The sequence below is a fragment of the Oncorhynchus mykiss genome, chromosome 5 (genome assembly GCF_057628025.1).
Source record: "Oncorhynchus mykiss isolate SJ-2025 chromosome 5, ASM5762802v1, whole genome shotgun sequence".
Lineage (NCBI taxonomy): Eukaryota > Metazoa > Chordata > Actinopteri > Salmoniformes > Salmonidae > Oncorhynchus > Oncorhynchus mykiss.
In genome coordinates, this window is record NC_143026.1 from 31568936 (window position 1) to 31591978 (window position 23043).

The 23043-nt window shown below is 41.9% G+C and overlaps 1 protein-coding gene across 1 annotated transcript in view; it reads right to left on the reverse strand.

Annotated features, from left to right (window-relative positions):
* Nucleotides 1-23043, reverse strand: part of LOC110523598 (astrotactin-2-like) — a 418825-nt gene that overhangs the window by 310323 nt on the left and 85459 nt on the right. The window lies entirely within an intron of this gene.

Genomic DNA, 23043 nt, shown 5'->3' on the forward strand with positions numbered 1-23043 from the left:
CATCCATTGCTCCATGGTTTGTACCATTTCATGCCATCACAGACACATCAAAGACTCTCTGGCAGCCAAGCTGAGAGTGAAAAGCACACTTAATCCATACACATACAGTCACTGTGTATGGGCCATAGACTAATAGAGCTGACATATTCCAAGATTAACTGACAATTCTTCACCGTAGTGGTCAACGGAATGTATCCGGTGAGAATCTGAAAAATTGTGACGACCTTAAGGCCATCCATCCTCTATTGCAGTCAGACACCATTTTTTTGGACACTACACCTGCCAGCCATTCTCTGTGCCTACTGTATAATACAGTGTATAAGAGCAGATAGGGTTATTCATCAAAACATTTCAAATTCTCTCTTCATGAGGAAAAACAAACCACTCTCAAATTATAACTAATGCACTGCTGGGTGGCCATAATCAAACCATGGAGAGGTGGGTAACTCCTAAGAGAGGAACGTCCTCCGGAGAATAGGAGAGCAGCTTCTGGGAAATACACTCCCCGCCTGAAACAAAGTCGTCCGGCAACAACAACAGATGAGAGAGCTACTGTTTCATAAAACTTACAGGACACCTGAGGAACAGTTTGAACTTTTCAGAAATTATTTTTTTAAAAGGATTGTGTAGAGGTGGAGTTGAGACTGGCAATGCAATATTTGAAACATAACGAAATAATAGACACAATCGTTAGCAAGCAAACATTAATGATCATAGCTTTAAAAGAAAATAGAATTCAAATGTAAAATTAGTCTGGTAAGAAAAGTTAATCTTTTAGCACTCTCTTTCATTATAACAACAGCCATGTAAATTCACAATGTTTCCATGAGGGAGATGTGGTTTTCATTCATCTTAAGACCCTACAAATCCCTGATGCTTTAGTCTGAAGTCACTCCACAGGGAGGAGAAAGACTGGGAGCCGGAGGATTCAAATCCCTCTCAATCTCTTTCTTGTCGATGTCTTTCTCTCCCTCCCTTCATCACTCACTTTTGCTCTCACTTCAGCTTTCTTTTCCTTGAGCCATCTGCCTTACATCTCTCTCTATCTCTCTCTCTGGCCCCCTGTCCCCCCCCCCCTCCCTCACAGATTACCACCTACTCATATGGTGTATTACTGGCCACAAACTCAGCCGTGACATTTGTTCAACATCCTTTAGAATCAATTAAGAATAAATAAATTAACAAATGACAGAGAGTTAAAACCGTCTGGCAGAATTGAATATGTAACCAAGTCGTTACATCAACTTTTTTCCCCTCAGTGGCTATCATCGACATGCTGAAAGCCATTATCCATGTATTCTATAGTGAATAGGGATGAGTGGATCAAAATGATGTGTAGCATCAAAGTGTTGTACAACTGACATCAGATTACCCAAGCCATTATGCTCTGCTGAAGAGGCTCTGGAACTAAAGACAGCTCTTGCCAGTGAGTTTCATCTGAAGAACCACTATAGGTACCTTTTCAATCTACATCAACCACTGGATACTTTGGCAGTTTTGTAAATCATTCTTCCTCATCTGTTATTCCATTATAAAGCATAATAAGCCGTGCCCCGGGGATAAACTTCAGGATAAAAACAACAACACACTAGGCCAACCCATCGTGCACCTGTTCTGTTCTGTAGCCACCATCTGGGCACAGGGGAAGCAGCTCCCTCCCTGGCAGACACACTGAGAAACTAGAGAGCTATAGTGCATTAATCTTCAGGAAACTCATGGAACTAATATTCCATCCACACTGTATGCAAATATCCGTACATCGGTCTACATACTAACGCATTCATTCATCACATGCACACACGCGTGCACATATGGCCACACACACACACACACACACACACACACACACACACACACACACACACACACACACACACACACACACACACACACACACACACACACACACACACACACACACACACACACACACACACACACACACATACACACATACACACACACACACACAAACATATGCTCCCTTTCCATGCCTTGGAGGGAATGCAATGCCAATCCAGAGATGTATTTCATTCAGAGTGGAGACTGTGTATACCTCTCTAGTCAGAGAGGGTGTTAACAGTGCTGTATCACAACTAGTGGAGCCTGTATCTGGGTGAGTAAACCGTTGTAGCCTGTATGAGATGAAACCTCACTGGAGTGGACTTGAGGGCCAGCTTCACCCTCTCTTTTTCTTTCTCATTCCATCGCTTTCTCTATCTCCCTCATCCCCAGCTTGGAGTTAAAAGACCATTTGTCTAGGCAGCTGCTATCTACTCTCCCCGTCCAACTGCAACTCCTAGAGCCAAGGGATGGAAGACTGACTCGGCTCACTTTTTTCTACACCCACAGGGGATCCTTTCCCATCAGCCATAGCCATTCAGGAAGTGATGTCACCAGGAGAGTGGTCTCAAACAGGTAGTGTGGCCAGAGGAAGAGATGAGGGGAAAAGAGCAGCATGTGCTGGGAACTTAGAGCCTACAGTAGTTGAAGACCTGTCCCATGTGACCTTTTCAATACAGCTTGGTGAGTGAGAAGGACAAAGTTATGAATTGTACATTTTGATTCAGAAAAATGACAAATTAATTGAACCATAAAGTATACTATGCATGTGGTGAGTTAAGTGTACATTCAACCAAAACAGAGAAAGCTAATTGCAAAAGAAACAAATAATTGACCACCCACATAAAAAACATATTCCAAGATAATTGAAAAATGTAATATAGAAAGTCCACAAACTGAGCCATGAAATCACCAGGGAAATTACATTGACCCTCGGTGGCCCTACTTAATCATGAAATCTGATTAAACTCTGATTGAAAACTGAATGGAAAATCTCCATTGAGTTTTAACTGAAAATAACAGGTCTACCTCCACATTATATTCCTTTCCTCAGTACGGCTACAGAAAGGCAGGCATATTGATTGGCTTTGTCTGAGTTCCATCTCTCAGTCCCATCACTGCCCACCCCTGAGCCCCCATCACCTCCCCATACATCCCCCATGTTTCTCCATGCAGCCCTCCTTGGCCCTGACTCTGATCCCCGGGTAGGGGGGGAGATTTGTGGGTAGATTTGGCTGTCTCAGGCCCTCACCCTCCTGAATTATAGCAGGGAATTAGGCCTGAGTTACTCCCTCGCCGCTAGCCCACCCTGCCTTCCCTCTTCCTAAGCCAAGCAGCTCTGGCTAGCCCTGGATCTCTGGGTGTCCTCATATGCAGAGGGATGCCCTGCATACATAGATCATCAAGATATATAGTGTTTTATTTATATTCATTATGGGGGTTCTTCATGCAGGGAGAAATAGACCATGGGATGATAAGCAGATAGTTTTGTTCTATCCATGTCCCGTTGCTAAGGACATACTGTACTGTCAACTTCCAAGTCGTCACAGAGATAATAATAAATCAGCAGAGTTGTATTAGACACCATAGCTACATAACAGGCTGCTAGACCACATGCATCAGAGGTATAAAGCCAGTTATTATAAACTGGGTGGTTCGAGCCCTGAATGCTGATTGGCTAACAGCCATGGTATAGCAGACTGTATACCACTGGTATGACAAAACATGTATTTGAACTGTTCTAATTACTTTGGTAACCGGTTTATAATAGCAATAAGGCACCTCAGGGGTTTGTGGTATATGGCCAATATAACAGGGCTAAGGGCTGTGTCCAGGCACATATCATCATGCGTAAGAACAGCCCTTAGCTGTGGTATAAATACAACAAACCCCCTCGTGCCTTATTGCTTAATTATACAACTGATTTACTAGATAATTGTTTGCAACATGTGCAAAGCATAAATCATTTTTGTTCCCCAGTTCAATAAACATTGAATTTATCAATATTAAAAGGTAAACCGGAACTTGTGAGAAGGGATACAGAATTAATGTCATGTGTAAATTGAAGACACTTTAAATAATACATTTAAAACAAAAGAAACAAGAAATCAAGAAATGTCGGGATTGAATCCAATTAACAACCCAAATAGCACTGTAACAGTAATCAAATGCATTTTATACGTACAGTATCTACACTGGATGAATTGAAGATATCTTAGGAATGTACAGTAGTAGATATATTAGAATGAACTATGTAGAGAATCCAAAATGTATGCAACCTGATGCCAGTGCCGTGTGAATGTGGTCCGTGGAGTGAATTGAAACAGGGAAGTGTGAGTCAGGGCATTAGAGTCTGATAGACCAGCTGACTCCTCACCTGTCAGGACATCTAACACAGCTCTCACTGACTGTTCACTTCAGATAGAGTCACCGACAAAGAGGAATGATGTCCAGGATACAGAAACACTAGTATGACATGGTTTTATAGTAATAGTTGTGATAACATGAAATTGGTTGAGCTGTTGATTGATAATGGAATATATTACTAGATCAACTAGCTTGTCCTGCGTTGCAAATAATCAATGTGGTGGTTGTTAAGTTATCATCGAATAGCCTACTTCGCCAAACGGGTGATGATTTAACAAACATATATGCGAAAAAAGCACTGTCGTTGCACCAATGTACCTAACCATAAACATCAATGTCTTTCTTAAAATCAATACACAAGTATATATATTTTAAACCTGAATATTTAGTTATAAGAAATTCATGTTAGCAAGCAATATTAACTAGGGAAATTGTGTCGCTTCTCGTGCCTTCTGTGCAAGCAGAGTCAGGGTATATGCAGCAGTTTGGGCTCATTGTGAACGACCAAATAATTTGCCAGAATTTTACATAACATTGAAGGTTGTGCAATGTAAAAGCAATATTTAGACTTACGGATGCCTCCAGTTTGATAAAATACAGAACGGTTCCGTATTTCACTGAAATAATAAATATTTTGTTTTCGAAATGATAGTTTCCGGATTTGACCATATTAATGACCTAAGACTCGTATTTCTGTATGTTTATTATATTATAATTAAGTCTATAATTTGATATTTGATAGAGCAGTCTGACTGGGCGGTGGTAGACAGCAGCAGGCTCGTAAGCATTCATTCAAACAGCACTTTCCTGTGTTTGCCAGCAGCTCTTCGCAAAGCACAGGCTGTTTATGACTTCAGGCCTATCAACTCCCAAGAATAGGCTGGCAATACTATAGTGTCTATAAGAACGCCCAATAGTCAAAGGTATATGAAATACAAATGGTTGGTATAGAGAGAAATAGTCCTATAATTCCTATAATAACTACAACCCAGAACTTCTTAACTGGGAATATTGAAGACTCATGTTAAAAGGCACCACAAGCTTTCATATGTTCTCATGTTCTGAGCAAGGAAGTTAAACGTTAGCTTTTTTACATGGCACATATTACACTTGACTTTCGTCTCCAAAAGAGTTTATGCATTATTTAAACCAAATTGAACATGTTTCATTATTTATTTGAGACTAAATAGATTTTTAATGATGTATTATATTAAGTTAAAATAAAAGTGTTCATTCAGTATTGTTGTAATTGTCATTATTACAAATACAGTTGAAGTCAGAAGTTTACATACACCTTAGCCAAATAAATTTAAATTCAGTTTTTCACAATTCTTGACATTCAATCCTAGTAACATTTCCCTGTCTTAGGTCAGTTAAGATCACCACTTTATTTTAAGAATGTTAAATGTCAGAATAATAGTAGAGAGAATGATTTATTTAAGCTTTTATTTCTTTCATCACATTCCCAGTGGGTCAGAAGTTTACATACACTCAATTAGTATTTGGTAGCATTTCCTTTAAATTGTATAACTTGGGCCAAACGTTTCGGGTAGCCTTCCACAAGCTTCACTCAATAAATTGGAAACATTTTGGCCCATTCCTCCTGACAGAGCTGGTGTAACTGAGTCAGGTTTGTAGGCCTCCTTGCTCACACACACTTTTCAGTTCTGACCACAACATTTCTACAGGATTGAGGTCAGGGCTTTGTGATGGCCACTCCAATACCTTGACTTTGTTGGAAGTATGCTTGGGGTCATTGTCCATTTGGAAGACCCATTTACTGTATGAGCAAGCTTTAACTTCCTGACTGATGTCTTGAGATGTTGCTTCAATATATCCACATAATTTTCCTCTCTCATGATGCCATCTATTTTGAGAAGTGCACCATTCCCCCCTGCAGCAAAGTACCCCTACAACATGATGCTGCCACCCCTGTGTTTCATGGTTGGGATGGTGTTCTTCAGCTTGCAAGTGTCCCCCTTTTTCCAACAAACATAATGAGGGTCATTATGGCCAAACAGTTCAATTCTTGTTTCATCAGACCAGCATCTTCACAAGGTCCTTGCTGTTGTTCTGCGATTGATTTGCACTTTTCGCACCAAAGGGCGTTCATCTCTAGGAGACAGTCTTCTTCCTGAGTGGTATGACGGCTGCGTGGTCCCTTGGTGTTTATACTTGCATACTATTGTTGGTACAGATGAACCTGGTACCTTCAGGCATTTGGAAATTGCTGCCAAGGATGAACCAGACTTTTGGAGGTAAACTATTTTTTTTGAGGTCTTGGCTGATTTCTTTTGATTTTCCCATGATGTCAAGCAAAGATGCACTGAGATTGAAGGTAGGCCTTGAAATACATCCACAGGTACACCTCCAGTTGACTCAAATTATGTAAATTAGCCTATCAGAAGCTTCTAAAGCCATATTATAATTTTCTGGAATTTTCCAAACTGTTTAAATGCAGTCAACTTAGTGTATGTAAACTTCTGACCCACTGAAATTGTGATACAGTGAATTATAAGTGAATTAATCTCTCTATAAACAATTGTTGGAAAAATGACTTGTGTCATGCACAAAGTAAATGTCCTAACCGACTTGCCAGAACTATAGTTTGTTAACAAGAAATGTGTGGAGTGGTTGAAAAACGAGTGTCAATGACTCCAACTTAAATGGATACAAACTTCCGAGTTCAACTGTATACAATGGGGCAAAAAAGTATTTAGTCAGCCACCAATTGTGCAAGTTTTCCCACTTAAAAAGATGAGAGAGGCCTGTAATTTTCATCATAGGTACACTTCAACTATGACAGACAAAATGAGAAAAAAAAAATCCAGAAAATCACATTGTAGGATTATTAATTAATTTATTTGCAAATTATGGTGGAAAATAAGTATTTGGTCAATAACAAAAGATTATCTCAATACTTTGTTATATACCCTTTGTTGGCAATGACAGAGGTCAAACGTTTTCTGTAAGTCTTCACAAGATTTTCACACACTGTTGCTGGTATTTTGGCCCATTCCTCCATGCAGATCTCCTCTAGAGCAGTGATGTTTTGGGGCTGTTGCTGGGCAACACTGACTTTCAACTCCCTCCAAAGATGTTCTATGGGGTTGAGATCTGGAGACTGGCTAGGTCACTCCAGGACCTTGAAATGCTTCTTACGAAGCCACTCCTTCGTTGCCCGGGCGGTGTGTTTGGGATCATTGTCATGCTGAAAGACCCAGCCACGTTTCATCTTCAATGCCCTTGCTGATGGAAGGAGGTTTTCACTCAAAATCTCACGATACATGGCCCCATTCATTCTTTCCTTTACACGTATCAGTTGTCCTGGTCCCTTTGCAGAAAAACAGCCCCAAAACATGATGTTTCCACCCCCATGATTCACAGTAGGTATGGTGTTCTTTGGATGCAACTCAGCATTCTTTGTCCTCCAAACACGACGAGTTGAGTTTTTACCAAAAAGTTATATTTTGGTTTCATCTGACCATATGACATTCTCCCAATCTTCTTCTGGATTATCCAAATGCTCTCTAGCAAACTTCAGACGGGCCTGGACATGTACTGGCTTAAGCAGGGGGACACGTCTGGCACTGCAGGATTTGAGTCCCTGGCGGCGTAGTGTGTTACTGGTGGTAGGCTTTGTTACTTTGGTCCCAGCTCTCTGCAGGTCATTCACTAGGTCCCCCCGTGTGGTTCTGGGATTTTTGCTCAACGTTCTTGTGATCATTTTGACCCCACGGGGTGAGATCTTGCGTGGAGCCCCAGATCGAGGGAGATTATCAGTGGACTTGTATGTCTTCCATTTCCTAATAATTGCTCCCACAGTTGATTTCTTCAAACCAAGCTTCAGTCTTCCCAGTGTCCTTTGACAGCTCTTTGGTCTTGGCCATAGTGGAGTTTGGAGTGTGACTGTTTGAGGTTGTGGACAGGTGTCTTTTATACTGATAACAAGTTCAAACATGTTGTTACAGGTCTGTGAGAGCCAGAAATCTTGCTTGTTTGCAGGTGACCAAATACTTATTTTCCACCATCATTTGCAAATAAATTCATTAAACAATGTGATTTTCAGGATTTTTTTTTTTTTTTTTTAAAATTTTGTCTGTCATAGTTGAAGTGTACCTATGATGAAAATTACAGGCCTCTCTCATCTTTTTAAGTGGGGGAACTTGCACAAATTGGTGGCTGACTAAATACTTTTTTGCCCCACTGTATGTATGCAAATCTTCTGATCAATTGATTTTTTTTTTTTGGTCCTCCAATAAATCGGGATCAGTATTGGCTTTGAAAAATCATAATCGGTCGACCTCTACTGGATGTGTGTTGGGTATTTGTCCTGTTGAAAAAAAAATGATAGTCCTACTAAGCGCGAACCAGATGGGATGGCATATCGCTGCAGAATGCTGTGGTAGCCATGCTGGTTAAGTGTGCCTTCAATTTTAAATAAATCACAGACAGTGTCACCAGCAAAGCACGACCACACCATCACACCTCCTCTTCCATGGTGGGAACCACACTTGCTGAGATCATCCAACCAAAAATCTCACAATTCGGACTCTTCAGACCAGAGGACAGATTTCCACCGGTCTAATGTCCATTGCTAGTGTATCTTGGCCCAAGCAAGTCTCTTCTTCTTATTGGTGTCCTTTAATAGTGGTTTCTTCGCAGAAATTCGACCATGAAGGCCTGATTCACGCAGTCTCCGAACAGTTGATGTTGAGATGTGTCTGTTACTTGATCTCTGTGAAGCACTTATTTGTGCTGCAATTTCTGAGGCTGGTAACTCTAATACACGGATCATCTGCAGCAGAGGTAACTCTGGGTCTTCCTTTCCTGTGGTGATTCTCATGAGAGTCCGTTTCATCATAGTGCTTGATGGTTTTGCGACTGCACTTGAAGAAACATTCAAAGTTCTTGACATTTTCAGGATTGACTGACCGTCATGTCTTAAGATAATGATGGACTGTTGTTTCCCTTTGGTTATTTGAGCTGTTCTTGCCATAATATGGACTTAGCCTTTTACCAAATCGGGCTATATTCTGTATACCAACCCTACCTTGTCACAACATAACTGATTGGCTCAAACGCATTAAGAAGGAAAGAAATTCCACAAATTAACAGGGCACACTTGTTAGTTGAAATGCATTCCAGGTGACTACCTCATGAAGCTGGTTGAGAGAATACCAAGATTATGCAAAGCTGTCATCAAGGCAAAGGGTGGCTACTATATTTGAAGAATCTCAAATATATTTATATGTTTAACACTTTTTTGGTTACTACATGATTTCATATGTGTTACTTCATAGTTTTGATGTCTTCCACAAGGAATACCTTTAACAATTTCCACCGATAATTTTTTACTTTGTGTCTGCACTGTTCTTCAAGTCAATGTGTTTTTGCAAAATGTTCAGGGGACATTTTTAAAAATAGTCTGTTTGATTTAACTTAACAATCATTGTTTTTTGTTAGACATACATTTTAAAGTGAATCATTTGTTTTACAGTGGAATTGCCTTAAGGCTAAAACGTGACCCGTTTCAAGAAATCAATCAAATCAAATCAAATTTTATTTGTCACATACACATGGTTAGCAGATGTTAATGCGAGTGTAGCGAAATGCTTGTGCTTCTAGTTCCGACAATGCAGTAATAACCAACAAGTAATCTAACTAACAATTCCAAAACTACTGTCTTGTACACAGTGTAAGGGGATAAAGAATATGTACATAAGGATATATGAATGAGTGATGGTACAGAGCAGCATAGGCAAGATACAGTAGATGGTATCGAGTACAGTATGTACAAATGAGATGAGTATGTAAACAAAGTGGCATAGTTTAAAGTGGCTAGTGATACATGTATTACATAAGGATACAGTCGATGATATAGAGTACAGTATATACGTATGCATATGAGATGAATAATGTAGGGTAAGTAACATTATATAAGGTAGCATTGTTTAAAGTGGCTAGTGATATATTTACATCATTTCCCATCAATTCCCATTATTAAAGTGGCTGGAGTTGAGTCAGTGTCAGTGTGTTGGCAGCAGCCACTCAATGTTAGTGGTGGCTGTTTAACAGTCTGATGGCCTTGAGATAGAAGCTGTTTTTCAGTCTCTCGGTCCCAGCTTTGATGCACCTGTACTGACCTCGCCTTCCGGATGATAGCGGGGTGAACAGGCAGTGGCTCGGGTGGTTGATGTCCTTGATGATCTTTATGGCCTTCCTGTGACATCGGGTGGTGTAGGTGTCCTGGAGGGCAGGTAGTTTGACCCCGGTGATGCGTTGTGCAGACCTCACCACCCTCTGGAGAGCCTTACGGTTGAGGGCGGAGCAGTTGCCGTACCAGGCGGTGATACAGCCTGCCAGGATGCTCTCGATTGTGCATCTGTAGAAGTTTGTGAGTGCTTTTGGTGACAAGCCAAATTTCTTCAGCCTCCTGAGGTTGAAGAGGCGCTGCTGCGCCTTCTTCACAATGCTGTCTGTGTGAGTGGACCAATTCAGTTTGTCTGTGATGTGTATGCCGAGGAACTTAAAACTTGCTACCCTCTCCACTACTGTTCCATCGATGTGGATAGGGGGGTGTTCCCTCTGCTGTTTCCTGAAGTCCACAATCATCTCCTTAGTTTTGTTGACGTTGAGTGTGAGGTTATTTTCCTGACACCACACTCCGAGGGCCCTCACCTCCTCCCTGTAGGCCGTCTCGTCGTTGTTGGTAATCAAGCCTACCACTGTTGTGTCGTCCGCAAACTTGATGATTGAGTTGGAGGCGTGCGTGGCCACGCAGTCGTGGGTGAACAGGGAGTACAGGAGAGGGCTCAGAACGCACCCTTGTGGGGCCCCAGTGTTGAGGATCAGCGGGGAGGAGATGTTGTTGCCTACCCTCACCACCTGGGGGCGGCCCGTCAGGAAGTCCAGTACCCAGTTGCACAGGGCGGGGTCGAGACCCAGGGTCTCGAGCTTGATGACGAGCTTGGAGGGTACTATGGTGTTGAATGCCGAGCTGTAGTCAATGAACAGCATTCTCACATAGGTATTCCTCTTGTCCAGATGGGTTAGGGCAGTGTGCAGTGTGGTTGAGATTGCATCGTCTGTGGACCTATTTGGGCGGTAAGCAAATTGGAGTGGGTCTAGGGTGTCAGGTAGGGTGGAGGTGATATGGTCCTTGACTAGTCTCTCAAAGCACTTCATGATGACGGAAGTGAGTGCTACGGGGCGGTAGTCGTTTAGCTCAGTTACCTTAGCTTTCTTGGGAACAGGAACAATGGTGGCCCTCTTGAAGCATGTGGGAACAGCAGACTGGTATAGGGATTGATTGAATATGTCCGTAAACACACCGGCCAGCTGGTCTGCGCATGCTCTGAGGGCGCGGCTGGGGATGCCGTCTGGGCCTGCAGCCTTGCGAGGGTTAACACGTTTAAATGTCTTACTCACCTCGGCTGCAGTGAAGGAGAGACCGCATGTTTTCGTTGCCGGCCGTGTCAGTGGCACTGTATTGTCCTCAAAGCGGGCAAAAAAGTTGTTTAGTCTGCCTGGGAGCAGGACATCCTGGTCCGTGACTGGGCTGGATTTCTTCCTGTAGTCCGTGATTGACTGTAGACCCTGCCACATGCCTCTTGTGTCTGAGCCGTTGAATTGAGATTCTACTTAGTCTCTGTACTGACGCTTAGCTTGTTTGATAGCCTTGCGGAGGGAATAGCTGCACTGTTTGTATTCGGTCATGTTACCAGACACCTTCCCCTGATTAAAAGCAGTGGTTCGCGCTTTCAGTTTCACGCGAATGCTGCCATCAATCCACGGTTTCTGGTTAGGGAATGTTTTAATCGTTGCTATGGGAACGACATCTTCAACGGACGTTCTAATGAACTCACACACCGAATCAGCGTATTCGTCAATGTTGTTGTCTGACGCAATACGAAACATGTCCCAGTCCACGTGGTGGAAGCAGTCTTGGAGTGTGGAGTCAGCTTGGTCGGACCAGCGTTGGACAGACCTCAGCGTGGGAGCCTCTTGTTTTAGTTTCTGTCTGTAGGCAGGGATCAACAAAATTGAGTCGTGGTCAGCTTTTCCGAAAGGGGGGCGGGGCAGGGCCTTATATGCGTCGCGGAAGTTAGAGTAACAATGATCCAAGGTCTTTCCACCCCTGGTTGCGCAATCGATATGCTGATAAAATTTAGGGAGTCTTGTTTTCAGATTAGCCTTGTTAAAATCCCCAGCTACAATGAATGCAGCCTCCGGATGAATGTTTTCCAGTTTGCAAAGAGTTAAATAAAGTTCGTTCAGAGCCATCGATGTGTCTGCTTGGGGGGGGATGTATACGGCTGTGATTATAATCGAAGAGAATATAATCGAAGCATTTGAACGTAAATGCAATTATTATTATTTTTAATCAAAATACATTTTTCAGACAGAAATGCCTTCTGGAACATGTGAACTTTAATGTACCCTAATAACAAATGTGTATGCTAGCTGTAAATATGAATACAAATGTTAAATTACGAGCCTAACTGGTTTAGCCATGGAAAAAGTCAGGAACCTCCCCGCTAGCCATGATTGGCTAAGATAAAGGATAGGCTGGATATGCCGAGAGATGCGTTTGGATTGGTCTGCCATGTAACATGCTTCTGTCTATAACATGAGCTGTTCAGTATGTGTAGATAATCCTTGCTACCACAGCTTTTTTTTTAAGATATCATGGACAACTGCAACATCTCAACATTGCTGCCTTGAATTTAACAGGCGCTATTGACAAAGATCAGTGGGAAAAAGCTGTGATGGACTACTTTCTATAGGAGGATTGTGCAAAACTGACTCTGACTGACTGAATCAGACGATGAGGAAATCCCTCATTTAGGTCAAAACATTTTCATTGAACCAGACATTGTAGAGTCTTCTGATGACAGTGATGGGGAAAAATGGCGATAAACAATGTTGTTGTCACAGAAGAAGTTGACCGAGTTATGAAATTAGTGGAATGCCCAGTGGATAGCTAAGGAGATGGATAAAATTCCGGCATTTGATTGCAAATGCGGAGGGAGTCGAAAAGAGAACACAGAAGGCTGTTGTATAACACCTGTCTCCGGATTACATCTTCAAACTAAGGGCAAACATGGCATTCGTGACAGAGAGGGAACAGCATGTGTACGGGTTAGAGTCTAGCTACATTTGTTAAATATTATTTGCATCTCAGAAATCCATTTGCATTGCTAGTTACAGCCTAATGTTAGCTAGCTTACTAACATTGAACCTAGTTGAATAGCTTTAGCTACCTGCTGATTCATGCATGGTGGCTAGCTATGACAATCAATTTGTATTGCTGGCAGTATGGGTTGGGATTATGGTTCATTGTTTAGCTCACTCTGTTTAGCACATGGCCTCACATGTGAATCCTTAAAGAGATGGTTGGGGCTAAGGTTTAAGAGTGTGAACAATGCTGAATGGGTGTAGACAAAGAAGAGCTCTCCAGTATGTGTACCAAAACATTCAAGGGCCAATTTCTCAAAAGTGGGGTTATTAATTGATCAACTTTCAAAGCAGAATCATTGTTCCTTAATTGCAGTGTATGATACACATTTTTTTGCTACATAAGACAGAATCGAGGTGATGGTCACAAATGTCCAAGGTACGAGGCAAGATCACGACAGCTATGAGTCATCCATGTTAGTATGTTTACACAACTTTTGACTCATGTAACTTTTTGCATTTCACATAATTGAAGATCTTGACCCATTTTTGTATGTTTAGAAACAAACAATTACAACATTCAGAGTGGCGCAGTCATATACGTCCATTAGCTTCATCTGAAAGTAATCATAATGCATATCTGACGGAAAAAACAATTGAATCTCCATTTGTTATCCCTGGGACAGCCTGGGGAAGGAACATTACGCATTTAATATTCATAGAAAATGTGAAAGAAAGATTGTTTAGATATATCTCTCTCTCTCGCTCTCAGCTAGGGTATTTTTCTCCCTTTAATGACCTCCCATGATGCTCACTGTTTGCATGGTAACCAAATATAATTGCCTGATGATCATGCATCACTGCCTGCACATTACTGTGGCAAATTAGTGTGTCTATTCACAACCTAATGCCTTTCCCCTTCTCTTCTTCTTTTCTTCCAAGCACATTCCAAAATACATGATACACTACATATACAAAAGTATGTGGACACCCCTTCAAATTAGTGGATGCGGCTATTTCTGCCACACCAGTTGCTGACTTTCAACATGGCACCATCATCGGATACCAGCTTTCCAACAAATCAGTTTATCAAATTTCTAGAGACACCCTCGTCAACTGTAAGTGCTGTTATTGTGAAGTGAAAATGTCTAGGAGCAACAACGGCTCAGCTGCGAAGTGGTAGGCCACACAAGCTCACAGAACAGGACTGCCGAGTGCTGAAGCGCGTAGCTTGTAAAAATCTTCTGTCCTCGGATGCAAAACTCATTACCGAGTTCCAAACTGCCTCAGCACAAGAACTGTTTGTCGGGAGCTTCATGAAATAGGTTTCCATGGCCGAGCAGCCGCACACAAGCCTAAGATCACCATGTGCAATGCCAAGCGTAGGCTGGAGTGGTGTAAAGCTTGCCACCATTGGACTCTGGAGCAGTGGAAACGCGTTATCTGGAGTGATGAATCACCCTTCAGCATCAGGCAGTCCGACAGACGAATCTGGGTTTGGCGGATGCCAGGAGAACAGTTCCAGTGAAAGGAAATCTTAACGCTACAGCATACAATGACATTATAGATGTTTCTGTGGCAACAGTTTGAGGTTCATACAGAAATGTTTTGTCAAGATCGGTTTGGAGGAACTTGACTGGCCTGCACAGAGCCCTGACCTCAACCCCATCGAACACCTTTGGGGATTAATTGAAACGCCGACTGCGAGCCAGGTATAATTGTCCGACCTCCCGAATGCTCTTGTGGCTGAATGGAAGCAAGTCCCCGCAGTAATGTTCCAACATCTAATGGGAAGCCTTCCCAGAAGAATGGAGGCTGTTATAGCAGCAAATGGGGGACCAACTCCATGTTAATGCCCATGATTTTGGAATGAGATGTTCAACGAGCAGGTGTCCACATGCGTTTGGTAATGTAGTGTATCTTAGAGTTGAAGCAGTGCGAGCCAGCTGCAAACAGACGTGCCCTTTTCTGTGACATTTGGAATAAATAAATGTGATTAGGAAGCTAATGCCAATATTTGCAGCCGTGGCACAAGGGGGTAATACAGATTGCAACTGCTGTGGATAACCAGGCAGTAAAAGGACGAGAACAATGGTGCCCTAGAGGTGGCCCTTATTAGGAAAGAGAAGGGATTGGGGACTATGGGATGGATTTCACTCTTACAACAGTCGATGGCAGTGTTATTTGCTGACAACATTTTGGTACATGCTCAGATAATGAGTGGTCAAATGGGATACACTTCTATGACATTCCAAATGTCGGAATTCTTGTGAGGCCACCACATAAAGTAACATCAAAATTGTCATTGCTGTTGAGAAGAGAACTACTGGGTGTTTTATGCTCAAGTAACTCGGCTACAAAAACGTAAGTGAGTTCAGTGACCTTGCCAATGAAGAGAGTTTAACACAAAAAAAATGTTTGTTTTTTTTCTCTTGAGAATGTTTGTGTGTCTGAATGCATGTGCATACTGTATGTCTGTGTGTCTACTAACGGCAGCTGCGAGCTCAGCCCTTGGTATATTCCCTCTTTTTTGTTGAAGAGAGGCCTTTATATGTATTTGCAGCTGTCGGCCAAGTGTTGCTGGAACAGCTTGCCAGAGTAGACCTGTCAGGGAACGCTGGCACCTGAAGGGGGATCTTTGTCCATTCACAGCAGATACTATCAAAATCTCTCTCTCCCTCTCCCTCATAATATTATGATTAATGACAGTAAGGTTACACAACTTGGTGACCAAAAGCCTTTTGGTTCATATAATGTAATTCGTGGATATAAACCTGAAAAAACACGATCGAACAGTAACTGGTAAAAACCTGTCCATTGACATTAATGTACGGTAGCATCCACATCTACAATCATTAGTGTTTAGGGAGAAAAACAATTGTGTGGGAAACACTAACAGGAGATTCCGTAAAGACTTTAATCACTGCAGCTTCACAAAGCCATTAAAAACCATGCTGATAGGAATTAATCAAAAGATATAAAACTATTCCAAAGGAGAGAAAAGTCGGTGCCAAGACGGCGTAGACGGCGGGATGGCTATACAGCGTTATCATAGGATTTTGAGAGGTTAATGAGATATGAAGACAGGCTCGGACTGTTTTCTCAGCGCTAAACATCCAGAAAGGGATCCATTGAATAAAAAAAATCCCACCAGAACAGAGAAATACATACTAATTTGTAATGAGTCAGGCCAATCATCAGCACACTTGCAAACAATTCATGTCTCCCTCAATATCATTGGATTGTCTCGCAAATGTGGTGCCACTTTTAGTAGCACCTGGGGCAGCACACTTGCACTGTATTCATGGATGCAATGGAAGCCAGTGAAGGCCAGACTAAATAAGGGTACATCTACTAGGCTTATTTATATACAGTATAGCCTGTTGGTACTAAATAGGTGACAAGTCAATAACATTGGTAAATCACAGTTCCTTCAGAAAAGAGCCACACATAAGTAGGTGAGGGGGGGAAAATTAATATTACTTCAAGTAGGCAGTTATACTGTAAGTGCATATGAAGCCATGTCTGTGTATAATAGCTCTGTCACTTTAACTATCACTTAAGCTCTTTTAATAATACTGAACCAAGCTGATGGAATTGTGCTGGAAATAATGATACTAAAAATATATATCTGAGCCAGTCCAATACAGTTTGGGTTTGCACTAAAATACGGTCCATGGTAAGATGAACAACCATGATTTGGGTGCCCTCCACATAATCCATCCAACATTGCCCAGTTGAGCATGGTTGAGCACATAGAATAGACTAGAAATCAGAGTACATAGAATAGACTAGAAATCACCTCAGAGCTTTCTCAAGCTAAAATTGCTCATGCATTAAGTGGGGAATATACACCGAATATTTTAAACATAACGAACACCTTCCTAATATTGAGTCACCGCGTTCTGCCCTCAGAATAGCCTCAATTCGTCGGGGCTTGTACTCTACAAGGTGTCGAAAGTGTTCCACAGGGATGCTGGCCCATGTTGACTCCAATGCTTCCCACAGTTGTGTCAAGTTGGCTGGATGTCCTTTGGGTGGTGGACCATTCTTGATACACAAGGGTAACTGTTGAGCGTGAAAAACACAACAGCTTTGCAGTTCTTGAAACAAACGGGTGTGCCTGGCACCTACTACCATACCCCGTTCAAAGGCACTTAAATATGTTGTCCTCTTCCTCTACAATTATTGAAGTAGATTTAACAAGTGACCATAGCTTTCACCTGGATTCACCTGGTCAGTCTATGTCATGGAAATATTTTGTACAGGAAGATAATTGATGCGTTTTTAGGGCTGGTAGACTGACTTTCAAGGTTAATGTTAATTAAATTAATTCTGGTTTCTCTGAGGGAGATACTGCAAGTGTTGTAAGGGTTGTATCCAGTAGTCTTCTGCTGCTATGTCTCTGGCCTTTGTGTCATGATGAAACGTCAGGCTGAAAATGCAAAGTAGGTTGCTGTATTTATTCATGGCCCTTTGGTGCAGAACTAATTATATTTACACTGATAACAACGCGCGTACACACGCCATGGACGTAAGGAAGCTGGAGACAAGCACACATGTACACATACAGTACATGAAGGTACATGTACACTTGCATAAACACACACACGCCGTATCACTTGCATATCTTTTTTATCTCATCTCTCTTTAGACATTGGGACATGAAATAGCACACCAGATTAACCCTGAATCCACTGTGGAGGGATTCAACATGAATCAAAGGACGTTTACCATGGTTATCGGATCCTGCAATTTGGGTGTCAGACATTCACTAAACAGAATATTTAATTTGGTTCAAGCGTACACCTCAGGCATAGACATACACTTAGGTTGGAGTCATTGAAACTCGTTTTTCAACCACTCCACAAATGTCTTGTTAACAAACTAGTCGGTTAGGACATCTACTTTGTGCATGACACAAGTCATTTTTCCAACAATTGTTTACAGACAGATTATTTCACTTACAAATCACTGTATCATAATTTCAGTGGGTCAGAAGTATACAAACACTAAGTTGACTGTGCCTTTAAACAGCTTGGAAAATTCCAGAAAATTATATCATAGCTTTAGAAGCGTCTGATAGGCTAATTGACATCATTTGAGTCAATAGGTGTACCTGTGGATGTATTTCAAGGCCTACCTTCAAACTCAGTGCCTCTTTGCTTGACATCATGGGACAATCAAAAGAAATCAGCCAAGACCTCAGAAATAAATTGTAGACCTCCAAAAGTCTGGTTCAACCTTGGGAGCAATTTCCAAACGCCTGAAGGTACCACATTAATCTGTACAAACAATAGTACGCAAGTATAAACACCAAGGGACCACGCAGCCGTCAAACCACTTAGGAAGGAGACGAGTTATGTCTCCTAGAGATGAACGCACTTTGGTGTGAAAAGTGCAAATCAATCCCAGAACAACAGCAAAGTACCTTGTGAAGATGCTGGAGGAAACAGGTACAAAAGTATCTATATCCACAGTAAAAATAGTCCTATATCGACATAACCTGAAAGGCCGCTCAGCAAGGAAGATGCCACTGCTCCAAAAACGCCATAAAAAAGCCAGACTATGGTTTGTAACTCCACATGGGGACAAAGATTGTACTTTTTGGAGAAATGTCCTATGGTCTGATGAAACAAAAATAGAACTGTTTGGCCATAATGACCATCGTTATGTTTGGAGGAAAAAGGGGGAGGCTTGCAAGCAAAATAACACCATCCCAACTGTGAAGCAAGGGGGTGGCAGCATCATGTTGTGGGGGTGCTTTGCTGCAGGAGGGACTGGTGCACTTCACAAAATAGATGGCATCATGAGGGGGGGAAATGATGTGGATATATTGAAGCAAATGGCTTAAGGACAACAAAGTCAAGATATTGGAGTGGCCATCACAAAGCCCTGACCTCAATCCTATAGAAATTTTGTGGGCAAAATATTATTTTTGTTATATTTTTGTTTAAATCACATAACATAATTTAAAAGGATGCATTATGGTCTGTAATAGAATAAATATGCCAAAAATGGTGGGGGGAGTGTTAGTGTCAACACAGTGCCCCCTACCAGTGATCTAGTGCATTTCGGACATTGTTGGTTCAGGCAGGTGTAATGAGGTGGAAGCCCCAAAATTAGCTCACTTTCATGTCTTTTAACTCAACAATTGTTTTAGGATAATTGAGCTGCCGCCTGCCAGTATTCTAAATCCCAACCCAGTGCAGCGACTGGCATCTGTTTGATATGATATTGTGTTCATGTTGATTGCGGTGTCATAAAGGACATAAAGGGAGTAATCAGCTTTCTTATTAACACAGCGTTTCATGTCCTGACCGAATTAGTACTACCCATGGATAGCTGAGGATGTAGTCATATTGCCAACTGTTGCCTTGTCTTCAAGGCCTTGTTCACTGGGGAGATAAACACAGTGCCAAGTATCATTCTCTTTGCTGTTCTTTGCGCTGTGCTGGGGGTTATAATTGAGTGACATTCTATAACTCCTTCATTACTCTACCGCTGGTGTACTGGGAGAATGTGGGAGTGTATACTGCCCTCCACATATCTTCTGTCCCTGTGATCAATGAGTTGACTGGTCACTTTTGGCACATTTTAATCTGTGGAGAGGTTGGGATGGAATTGCCTCTGTCTAAGGACAGAGCAGGACTGTAAATGATTTGCTGGTGAACGGGAAGGAAGAGGAGGAGAGAAGGGCTTACTGAGTGCCACCGTGCAGGAGATTCAAATGTGGCCAAAGGAGGAATTTATGACATTCATCAATGAGCCATTGGAAGGGAATGGTCAGAGTGATAATGGCATTGAACCAACAGTTTCCATGGAGAATTATAGTGTTGAGACTTCTGCTTTTGTTACAGGTTTTGTTGGGTTGTTTTGTGGACATTTATTTAAAAAGGGACATATCGAAGCATATCACATACTATAGTGTTTTAAAATCCCATATGGTTCCCCAAACAGGGTTAATTAAAAGCAGAGAGTCCCCATGTGAACCCCCAGGGAACGATCAAGATATGAGCAGTTTGATGTGTATATGATGTGTATATCCTGGAATACAGTACATATTCATAATATGTGATTCTGTAGGCCTATCAGTTGGAAATGAAATGCTATAAAGTACGTTGACAGCTCCACTGAAGGTTGCAGCTTCCTCAGATGAATTTTGGGACATTGCTGTGCTCCAAACACATACACACTCACAAGTGTGCGTGCACACACACACACTGCCACCAGCATATAAGCCACACATCACAGCTAGTTCCATGTCAGTGTGTGATTCACAATATCTCACAGCTTCATAGAACCTTAAGCTCTCCTCTCCCTACTTAAACACAGCCTTCTCCCCAGGGGGGTGTACAGTAAGACCCACGTCACATCACACATTCACATGGATTCGTAGGGAGAGACTGCACTTGACTGCTCTCTCACCTGTCTCCATGTACCTCTATTGAAGATCATCAAATCTATCGCTAGGCTGAGCGCCTCAATACACCTCACTGTTAACCCACCCCCGCACCCACTCAATAATCCTCTCCCTCAAGCTCCAGTCCTGTCTTTGTATTCCTGAACTCCTGGTCTCCATCGGTAACCGTTACCCAGGCAACAGAACAGACGGAGGGAAGGTGAGCATTGAGGCAGAAGGAAGGAGAAAAACAAATTCTAAACCAGGACATGGTTTCCCGAAGACAATGCAACCATGGTACACCGGTACAATGGCACAATGGTATGGCAATGAACACTGCTTCATGTGAGCTACATGGCATTTCAGAAACTAATTCAGTTTTGGCCGTGAATCCAGCTGCACCACAATGGCACAATTCGCCTCAGTGGTGGTGGCGGTGATGGTGTGTCTGTGTGTGTGCATGTGTTTGTGTGTGCGCGAGTGAGTGGAAGAAGAAATGCCTTTCATAGAGCCTTTAAGACTTGCCAGCCAGACGATCACACAAGTTGTAGCTACTCATTCAATACCAGACTGGGCTGAGTGGAGCCTGGAATCAACACTGTGCTCACAAGCCTAGGTTTAGAAGAAGGAAGCTGAGCCACACAAGATGCCATAACATAAAATCCCTGAAGCAATTATCAGCAGACAAAAAATGATCACTAAAAACATAGATCACCCAAGAAGAAACATTAGACATTTAAAACATTCATGCGACGAAAAGCAGGAATGGATGGCGTTCCCATAGAATTATATTCAATATTTTGGGACAAAATAGCACACCTATTTACACAAATGACAACACACGTCACGCAATTCAGTACTTCCTGGTTCCATGTATCAAAGTTATTTCAGTTATAGTAAAACCAGGAAAATCTGGAGAGTCCCCTGGTGATTACAGATCTATAAGTTTAATAAACTGTGACAATAAAATAATAACAAAGCTTAAAAGCAATAGAATGGCAAAAGTGTAACCAGACTTTATACATATCAAACAGGGTTTAGTAAACATAGACACTTACAAATACAAGGGCATGTTTCAGTTGAATACAATAAGCAAAATAGCTAGATATAGATTCATCAATAATGATGTTGATGCTGAAAAAGCTTTTGACTGTCTTGAATGGCCTTTTCTATTCAAAACATTGGACACTTTCAACTTTCCAGCAGAAATAATGCATTAAATAGACATTTTATATCAATATCCTAAAGCAACAAATACATTATCTGATGAAATAGCTTTAGAAAGGGGCTGGGATGTCCCATCACATCCCTCCTGTTTGCACTGGCAATTAGACAGGGACCCAAACGTAACAGGTATCAGTATTGGTAAACATGATGTTACGGTTTTCTTCCGTCGAAGGAGAGGCGGACCAAAATGCAGCGTGGTTATTTCGATACATGTTTAATAAAAGATTAACACGAACAAAACAATAACCGTGAAAACCTAAACAGCCTTATCTGGTGCAAACAAACACTGAGACAGGAACAATCACCCACAAAACACTCAAAGAATATGGCTGCCTAAATATGGTTCCCAATCAGAGACAACGATAAACACCTGCCTCTGATTGAGAACCACTCCAGGAAACCATCGACTTTTCTAGACAACCCACTAGTGGTTAGAGCGTTGGACTAGTAACCGGAAGGATGCAAGTTCAAACCCCCGAGCTGACAAGGTACAAATCTGTTGTTCTGCCCCTGAACAGGCACTTCCTATTTTTCATTGAAAATAAGAATTTGTTCTTAACTGACTTGCCTAGTTAAATAAAGGTAAAATAAAATAAAATAAAAATAAAAAAACACAATCCCATAACCTACAAAAAACCCCTAGACAAAACACACCACAATAAATAACCCATGTCACACCCCGCCTGAACAAAATAATAAAGAAAACACAAAATACTAAGACCAGGGCATGACACATGAATATAAACTTATTTGCCGCCAGGGACTCAAATCCTGCAGTGCCAGATGTGTCCCCCTGCTTAAGCCAGTACATGTCCAGGCCCGTCTGAAGTTTGCTAGAGAGCATTTGGATGATCCAGAAGAAGATTGGGAGAATGTCATATGGTCAGATGAAACCAAAATATAACTTTTTGGTAAAAACTCAACTCGTCGTGTTTGGAGGACAAAGAATGCTGAGTATCCAAAGAACACCATACCTACTGTGACGCATGGGGGTGGAAACATCATGCTTTGGGGCTGTTTTTCTG